This window comes from Poecile atricapillus, chromosome 1 (assembly GCF_030490865.1).
Source record: "Poecile atricapillus isolate bPoeAtr1 chromosome 1, bPoeAtr1.hap1, whole genome shotgun sequence".
Lineage (NCBI taxonomy): Eukaryota > Metazoa > Chordata > Aves > Passeriformes > Paridae > Poecile > Poecile atricapillus.
This window is the reverse complement of record NC_081249.1, coordinates 23,088,353-23,098,288: the sequence shown is the minus strand read 5'-3', so window position 1 is coordinate 23,098,288 and position 9,936 is coordinate 23,088,353. Positions and strand designations below refer to the sequence as shown.

The following is a 9,936-nucleotide window of genomic DNA, read 5'->3' as shown; positions in this document are numbered from 1 at the left end:
CAAATTTTACACTTTGAACACTCTATTCGTCCCCATACTCTATCATGAATTAAAGGAGTTCTTTTCAGGACTTCATTGTCCATCTCCATAGTTTTAACAGAAAAATATTTCATTTTAATTAAAGCATCTTCTTAATTCTCTACCTTTCCTGAAGCTTCTTTTCTTTCTTGTCACTGGTAGTTTATAAAGTCTCTTTTCATGTTGATCACTCTCCTTTTCTCTCTCTGGATAAAAAGATTAATCCGCAAGTCTCATCTGGGTAATGAAAGAGTTAAAATCTTGCCCAAGTTTTTGTAGATAGTTCTGTGGCCTCGGCGGTGCAGGAACTAGAGCCGTCTGCGATGGAAAATTCCCCATGGCTGCTCTGGAGAGAGTAGTTGCTGTTTTGGCCTGCTGCAGGTCCAGAGTTTTTTCTCCTTCTTTACTCGGCAGTCCCCAGTGAACTCTGTCACTGCAGCCGAGCCAGGAACCAGCCCGGCCCGGCCAGGGCCCGGGGCAGACCCCGCAGGCCCCATCTCCCGGCCGGGAGACGCGGCAGGCCCAGCCCGGCCCCCGCCCGGCTGCATGGCCGGGCAGAGAGTGAGAGGCCGGAGCTCTGTCACCTTTCACAGCCAGGAAACAAAGATAACTTAAGTGCCCTGACTTTACATCTTAAGGTAGGGTTCACAAGTTGATCTCCCTTTCCAATGGCTAAAATTGCTGTCAATCCCCAGTAATGACCGATAATTGGTCAGGAGAAAAGACTCAATCCCCAGCAACTTTAACTTCCTTAAAGGTAAAGTAACCCCATGACAATCTGATAATAGCACAGGACCCCGTCTTTTCTTGGATGTATCATCTTGGGTTACAATATGAGGGACTGGTTGAGAGATGAATGCATTAAAGGAAAAAAAAACATAACTAATCAGGCCTGTGAAAAAAGATACAAAGCCTTACAGAATTTCTGCAATGTAGATAGATTGATCTTAATAATCTTTCATTTATAGATGATTTCCTTTATTATATTTTCAGAGAAAAAGGGTGAAATATCGCACCTTGTCAAGATGCAAGGTTTTGAGCAGAGAATATCTCCCAGGCATGTTTAGGTATGTTGATTGAATGAGCAGATAATCAAATGGAAGAAACATCTCACAAGAAAAATATAATGAGAGATGACCAAAGTTGACTGCTGAGTCTTTTCATGAATAAATTACAGTCAAAGTGAATTTTTTTACTTTAAAATCTCTAACCAGTTTTCAGTATACTAGCTTGTGCCTCATTTTATCTGTTGAATTCTGCTTGTCTTCCTTTTGAATTTCTACTATGAATCTTCCCACTAAGAATTAAATAATGAAATAGGGGTAATGAATAGTGGAAATAGCTCATGTTCAGTATTTATCCTTATTGAATTGTTGTTGCAATATGACCGGTTTTTTCCACGTACCTTTTAAGGAGTAAGAAAGTCAATTATCCTAGGAAAAAAAATTGTTAGAGGGTATTTCTCTCTCTTTTTAAGATATTGCTAACAAGTTGCAATACAGGATTGCTCACAAAATTTTGTCCCAAGGCAGAAAGTGTCTCATTCAAAGTTCTTTTGACCTTTGATCATTGTGGTAGACCTTACCTATACTTTACTACAGAAAATGCAAAGACTAACAGTAGCTCAGGACAGTTTCGTCCAACATTTATGTGTTGGAAGCTGATGCTTTTTCTCCAACCCATTCTCAAAATGCTGATGGAAGAAATTCTTCTGGAATGAAATAGCAGGAAACTTGATCATGACTCCTTCACTTGCTTCCTCCAGATGCGTTAATAATTTCTCAATTGCTAAGGGAGAAACAGAACATAATAGTCAACATAAAATCAGAAAACAGTTCCAGTCACAGGGGGAAACCCTCTCTTACTTGAAGATATAAAGTAACCCGTGTGTTCTGGCTCTTCCTGCCGTAAGCCTAAGGACCAGTCTGAGTAGATTTTTTGCAATATCTCTTAAATGATACTTGGAAAAGATGGATTGAATAAAGGTGTAATTGTTATTGCAGGATAAACAGTCACAGTGATAGATTACAGCAGTTTACATGATAAGGAGAGAGGTAAATTGCTATTTCAACAAATTCTTTAAACTCACTCCTTAAAGGAAAAAGAGTAAAAGTGAGAGAAAACATATTACCTTAAATTGTGAGTAATACTTGTTAATTAAAGGGAAAAGGAAACTGAGTAAAAATAAAAGAGACTAACATAAACCGAGCCGGACTTCCACATGACTAGGGGAATATAATATATTTAATTGTTGGTTTACCTTATTAGAAGATTGCTATTCAGAACCACTCTGTCTCTTGTAAAGATTACTGAACCAATGGCTTACAGGACTAAGATTTTTCAAGTCTCTCCATTCTTATTCTTGTGAATGATGTGAATTTTAACAGAATAAAGATGTCTCTTCAGAAAACACTGAGTTGTGAGTGGCTAACATCCTCTGTTCTAAGGTTGCTACAGGCCACATCTCTTAGTGTAGTTCATTTGGGTAATCACATACATCTTGACCACAGATACTATTCATTATAGATAAATTTGAAAAAATCGGAAGAGGACATTTGATTGCCTAAAATGGGCATCTGCACCATACAGACTACAGAATTTCACTAAATGTTTAAGAGTCAGAATAATTTTTTCTGATATAACTAATGTGGAATATTTGATTTGCTGTGCAGATACGAAGAACTGGAAAAGTGAGTAAACCTTCTGATAAAATCTTTTGTAGTTCACTATTTTCCATTTGCAGATTGATTTGGAAACTTAAATAGGCTTACTGTTTGATGACAAATGGAAATAATGTTATTTATATTTGGTTTTTTGTTTGCTTGCTTGTTCACTTTTTTTTAGCTTCTGGCTCCTAAACAGGCCTGTGAGAAGATGTTGAGGACCCTCAGGGCCAGTCTGACAGCTGAAGGACAGGCCTTTTTAATAAATGGTAAAGAAATGTTATAGATCAATTCTAACCACTATTTCTGTCTGGCCTTATTTTGAGTTGTGCCTCATCTTTCTTTCAAGCCTTTATATGTCACAGGGTTTTGCATAATTACACGTATGTCTCATACCACATTTTTATGTTGTAGTAGGACCTTGATATTTCAGCTAGCACATAACCCAGAAGGGTAGGTGCTATATGGTAGGTATAGTGCTATTAATATTAACAACTGCATCAAAGTTCCCTGGGGGACCTGTTTTGACAGTCAGAAAATTCTTTCAGAAATATGGCTCTCATGAATTATTTTAAACTGTAATTTATAATCAAGTCACTTCAGCACAGCTTTCTAAACTAACAATGGATTGCAATGAAAGTTCATATAAGGTCACCTGGTATAGGAAGACAGTCCTAAACACTAAAATCTTTGAAAAATGTTGTAGGTGCATGATCTTGTGTAACAAATTCCAGCTCTGTCTTGTTTTATGTACTTGTCTAAACCAATTACTTGGTGTAAAAGGTCATCAGCAAAAGAAGTCTTTATTTGTGATTTTTGTCATATTTGGTTTAGGTTTATATATAAACATGAGAGTTGAGAGGGAAAACCATACTTCCCCTCTCTAACTTTCAGATTCAATCTGATTTATAAAACTTAACGTGAATTTATTTTTGCCTTGCAACAGCAATATAACTTGAACGACAATCATATAAATACAGAAAATGCTCAAGGTCTTAATTTCAGACACCACATATCTGGAATGATTACAGCAATGCTTTTGAGATGCAGGGATTCTTCTGTCGTAGGTTGACAGATGCTGGATGCCAGGTGCTCACTAAACCATTCTATTACTCCCCTTTCTCAGCAGGACAAAGTGGAGGAGAAAATAAGACAGAAAAAACATCATGATTCAGGATAAAGGCAGTGAAATAAAGCAAGAGCAAGGGTTGTGTGCATGGAAACAAAGAAAAACAAATATTTTATTCTCTATTTCCCATCAGAAGCTTATGTCTGGCTATGTCCCTTGAAGCAAGGCTTCACCCATCGGGTTTGCTCCTGAAGACAAACATCAGAACTTCTGGAGATCCTGAGCATCTCATTTTGCTGTGTAACTGCTCTGGGTACAGGGATTAGAGTGCAGTCCTGGCAGTGTTTATTCTATAGCACAAACATCACCCTGCAAGTCCCCAGATCGCCACTGTTCCACAAGCCCAGCCTGAGATCGGAGAGCCCCAGCTGGGTGAGCAGTTCGGCAGCAGGACTCCTCTCAGAGGGAATAGCTTTCCAGGTTCTCTTTGCCCCTGTTTTCTCTGGTTTCCTGACTAGAGGAAGGTGTTAAATCATGGAAACTCATTTGCAACATTCTTCCTTGTTCATTGTTTCCTTCCATTGTTCTCCGGAGCCCCATAGTAGGGGAGGGACCCTGTAGTGAGGGACCCTGCTGCCAATTTCTCTTTGTTCCCAGGGGACCCATGTGGCACAGGTGATATATTTCAGTAGGGAACACCCTTTTTATCTCTAAACCATCCTCTCTGTTGTTCAATCTTTTATTAATATTGTTGTGTTTATCAAGATTTCTTCAGTAAATTGTGACTCCAATTTATAATCTCTCCTAGTATGTTTCCTCTACTATCAAAATGGGGCAATATGAGTGGATTTAATTTTCACATTGAGTTTTAAAAGGAACACAAGAACATAATAGCATTACCAAATATTTTGATTAAATTTTATGTAAGTGGTTTTTAATCTGTAATTTACTTGCTTTATACTTGCCCAGAACTTGCTACAGCTTTCTGGGAAACAAAACAAAACAACAAACAAACCAACATGCATAAAATAGCTATGCCTTGCTAACATACAATACAGAAGTGAAACACCACCATTAACACTTGAAAAGAAGCTAGTGCATTTCAAAATTCCCCTTACATACACTCACTGTAACTGATTTTTTACGTCATTTTCAAGGAGAGAATGATAAAGGAGGTGTCAGACCTCTATGTAGACCTCATCTCTTGGTTTCCTGAGTTTCTGGGGGGAGAAAAAAATAAAATAAAAAAATGTGTTGCTGCGTAGTGTTTAATAAGAATGCCTGCCTTTTCAGCTCCAGTTCTTTTTTTTACTCTTACCCTTGTCTGCTCTGTCAGACAATTGGCCTGACACAAGACTATTGAGGAGGACACAAAGCAGGGAGGAGAAGATGAACACTACCTCAGGCACATCAAGGCTGTCCTTGAATAGGATGCAATCCTGTCCTTGAACAGAATGCAGAGAAGTTTGGTCTATGCCCATAACATTCATAAATATAAGCTCAAGAGATTTGAGCATCATGGTGTACAGAAAATCTAATTTATGTTTTTTTTTTTCCCCCTTGTAGGCCTGGAGATGTGAATAAATTTTGTGTGAAGCAGACTAGTTTTACAGATGACTGTATTCAGAGCAAAACTCTCTGAAACATTTCTATAATAGCTTTACTTTGTAAAATGTGGAATTTTTCAACAGAATATGCAGTTCTGCAGCATAAAGATTTTATGGCTGTGGGTTTGGTATGAACTATATAACTCAGAGCTTCACTGTTTATGATGAATTTTCTGAATTCTTTATGTACACAGTCTAGGAAATATTTAAGGTTGAAAGATTCCTTAAAAACAAATGCTATGAACTTTACTTGATCATATAAATTACAAAGGTAGCCAGTAAACCTAAAAGTTACTGAAGATTTACCTTTTGCAGGGGTCAGACCAGTGCAGAACTGCTTCATGACAAATAGCTTGTAATAAAGGGTTCTGTTTCAAAGAAGGAACAACAAAAAAAGTCAAGGGGAGATTGCTCAGCAGAGATGAAAGAGAAGAACATCTTTATGATGTATCCCATGTATCTGGCAACTGTATATAAATCTCTTTATATATGTGCTTTTTAGACAAGTAGGGTAAACATTTGTCTCCTGCTTGAAATTATATTGGTTTATAAATATTCATACATATATATATATATATATATATATTTACAGGTGTAGGAGGCATGTAGTGCTCAGATACAGCATATTATTTACAAGGGATCCATGCCCTCCAAGGCAGTAACTGGAGGCTGGCAAGGTAGTGCAGGGCATTGGAAATAGCATGAAATACAGATGAGGCAACTGGAGTTGAAGCACATATCTCCATTGGCAAGAATTTGAGGTGAGGCAACTAGTTCATGTATACATTCTTACATGTTTTCACATTAAAGCACAGTTAGAATTCTTCATCTAGATTTTGGATTCTACCAAAACCGCAGATGAAAATTTTGATGGTGGTGTCAGTTTTTTGATTTATGCTAAATTCCCTATACTGTTAAAATTATCTAAGATTAATCAGGAAATTTCATCAACATCAGAGCTTCAATCCAGGGGTTGCATTACATCATTGAATGTGTGGAATCTTTGTAGAGGGAATTCTTGGTAATCATACACTGAAAATTATGATTAAACATCCTATTACCACAACACTCTCAACAGCTACACTTTATCTGGTACTTTAGACAGAATATCCTTTTATTTTTTTAAGTATTCATGAAGAATATCCAGACACAAACACCTAAGACACATAGTATGCTTCTTACTTGTGCCAGTAACAAGAATAATGCAGCACTTGAAATTTTGACTCATTGGTGTCTGACATAAAACTGATTAACAGTTTGGGCTGTGTTTTACACAGGAAATTTAATCAAAGTTTATGCAAAGTATTGCACTGTAAAAATGTTGCTTTAAAGGTTAATTGTGATCTTAGTAAGGTTAGAATGACAATGACAAAACCCAGAAATACTCACTAAGGCTGCAGACTCTCTAGAAAATGTAGTCCATAGTATTTCTCAGCGGTGAGTGGAATACTTGCAGTGAGGTCTTTTTTACATAGTGAAGCAGAACACAAGACTTTTTGGCGTTCTTCTCTGCTCCTCAGTTATTCACCCCAAACACAGAAAATGCTTGCCAGTACTATTTGGCCATTGTTAATATGATGATAGAATGAAGAATAACTCCACAAAAATGGAACAAAACTTTTATCTTGAAATGTAAAATTAGACTCACACCAGTTGTCACTGTAGATTCTTTTAGTTTGAAACATGAAATGGTATCCAAAGTGTCTTCAATGAAGTTTAATTCCAGATTTTACTTTTATTAAAGCTTCCACATTATTCCTGTCAGAATATAACTCAAAGGAGTTACTCCAAGCCACTTTGCATTTTTCTCACAGTGTGTGTGGCCCTTATCCTATTTTATTTCATACTGTTCAGAAATTAGTTGTAAAGTTAATAATTATCTTGTGGAATTTTCTACCATGATATCACTATGGACATTTCTACCGTGATGTCACAGCTTCATAGACATTTACTAAAGTTTTCACAGTGACTATGCAGATAAAATTAATGAACAATGAAGACTCAAAAACATTAGCAGCAAAGCTGTTCAGTAAGCTTAAATGTCTATGTTTTCATTTTTATATTATTCTTTCAGCACTTCCCATTACCAAAGTATTCTGTACTAAATAGCAATTGTTGCTACTAGGAGTTCAGCATGGCTGCTAATTTGATTCTCAGTGGTATTCAGAACATGGAAAACATACAGTGTGTGCATCTGAGAAAATGTTCATTTACATGACTGTCGTTCTAATTGGGAACGGCAGGAAGAACGGCACGGACTCTCAAAGGAGTCAGAACAGGAGAGAATCTCTAGTTTATTGCTACAGCCATGTTATATAGACTAGTTCGTCGAGAGTACAGAAAGGAAACTCTTATTGGTTAGTAAAGTGCTACATTACCATCATTGGTCAGTGGGGTTTACCACCCCCTGACCTTCTCCTGCAAGGAAAACACGGGGACAGACAAACAGCACCTGCAGGCTGTTTTCTGTCTTTGAGGATTGTTTTGAATCCTCCCATGAATTTCCCAGGCTAGCTTCTCAGGCAGGGCTGGCAGGCCATGGGGCCTGCAGCTTGCTCTAAAGCTAGCCTCCATACATGACTTGCCTGTCATCACAGAGACAGACCTGAACTGAAAGCACCAGACTGGTGATTATCTGCATTAACCGGGCAAAGATCCTTTTTCCTTCTGCCATTTGTAGCTCATTCACTGTCGCTCTGTTGGAACGGCAAGAAGAACGACACAGACTCTTTTGTGAGTTGAATGGGAGAGCCTAAGGTTTATTACCTCAGATACTCTTTTATAGACCGATACGTGAAAGTACAGAAAAGAGAAACTCTTATTGATTAGTAAACTAACACATCACCATCATTGGTCAGTGGAGTTCACCACCCCTTGACTTTCTCTTGCCAGAAAACAAGAAACTGACAAACAGCACCTGCAAGGCTGTTTTCTATCTCTGAGGATTGTTTTAATTCCTCCTTATGAATTCCCAGGCCACTTTCTCAGGCAAGACTGAGAAAGCTATGTGGCCTGCTATTCCACAGGCACTATGCTGGCTGCTTTTGCTCATATTTAGCATCCATAATTCAATGCACAAAATGCAACTTCTACAGCAGCTGAGACAAAGATCCTAGTTTATTTCACAGTTCGATTTTGGTATCTTGACAAATACTTTGTGCAATTACAGAGGCACAATCTGTGCAAAAATACCAAGTGACAAGGTAATTAAAGCCTTAATCTGAGTGCTTATACAAAACATGTTAAATTATATTGTCACTCCTTGTTACCAGCATGAATGGGTTTAAACTACAGTCTAGTTTTCCTATCCACTGATTGGATGCCATCAAATGAAACTGAAAATTACAACCTATATTGCTAAAGTCTGGCCAAATTACAGTAAGATGCAAGGCATAAATTAAAGACCACAATCACCACTTAGAATACTAGTGATTTTCCAAGAACACAAAATAATTTTTCCTACATATTTTTCACCCTCAAAAAAAATCTGATAATATACATTTACTGTTCTCAGATTTATATTTGGGAAGCTGTTTCATCTCTCTACCTGTGGAAGCCTCTATTCACTTTTTAGTTGGATATAGTCCTCTATGGATTCTGATTTTGCCTAGCATACTTTTTTCTTATATCAATTCTTTGATACTTTTCATGGACTATGTTGTGAAAGGATCTGAGTTGCAAGGTTCCTGGGATGGTGTGTATCTCACAGAAGGAACATGTTTGGGATCAGTGAATAAACATCATTTTATGACTCAGAAATTTGGGTTTTGTTTTTCTAACTAGAAAATAAGGTGTACTTATTTATCTTCCAATGTACTCACAGATATTCTAAAAAAATATGGCAAATTGTTTTTGAAATATAACAAATTTGATAAAACTTGCTTGGGATATTATTCAAATATACATGCTAAAGCAAAGAATCATCTCCTTTCTAAGGTGCATCATCTCAAATAAAGCAAGGTGAAAGATTAAATAGCTGTATCTGTAGATATATGTGCATGCATGCAAGTATGCGTGTATTTAACCGAAATACTCTTCCATTGATGGACATAGATATTTAAGAACATTAAGGAATACATTTGATTTCAAAGCCATTCAAATAGTTATTAGAGCTCTCATACACTTTACAGTCAAATGTCTATAATGATACTGTTGAGACATCCACATATGATTAATCCATGATGAACAATTAATGATTTCATTGCTCTACTCTTGCCCAGATAGGTCTACCCAGTTCTTTTTGTTTGCTTGCTTTCATTTATTCTATATTGTTTCCTTTTTCATCTTCCTTTAATTGAGAATATATAAGTAAATTTTGTTGACTTAATTTAAAAAACACATTTAATTGCTTATGAACTGCAATAAATTAATTGAAATAGAGTTTATAATATCAGCAAGCTAAGGGAAATTATCATCATTATAGATACCACATCCTAAGGAATATTTGGCCATGAATCTCATTTATTTTCATTGGGCAGAGGTAATACAAATGACATTTCTAGGTCTCAGAATTGTCTCAGATTTGTCTCAGAATTCCTGAGGGTGAAATATATAAATATAAAATGCTGAGTATTGCTTG

General features: G+C 36.8%; 1 long non-coding RNA gene across 1 annotated transcript; it reads right to left on the bottom strand.

Moving 5' to 3' along the window:
• Positions 1-1,611: 1,611 nt before the first annotated feature.
• On the bottom strand, positions 1,612-5,727 carry LOC131574590 (uncharacterized). The gene is made up of 3 exons (XR_009276544.1): positions 5,664-5,727; positions 4,896-4,970; positions 1,612-1,806 (listed from the first exon to the last, which is right to left on the bottom strand). It is a non-coding gene; the product is annotated as an uncharacterized LOC131574590 (long non-coding RNA).
• Positions 5,728-9,936: the final 4,209 nt, after the last annotated feature.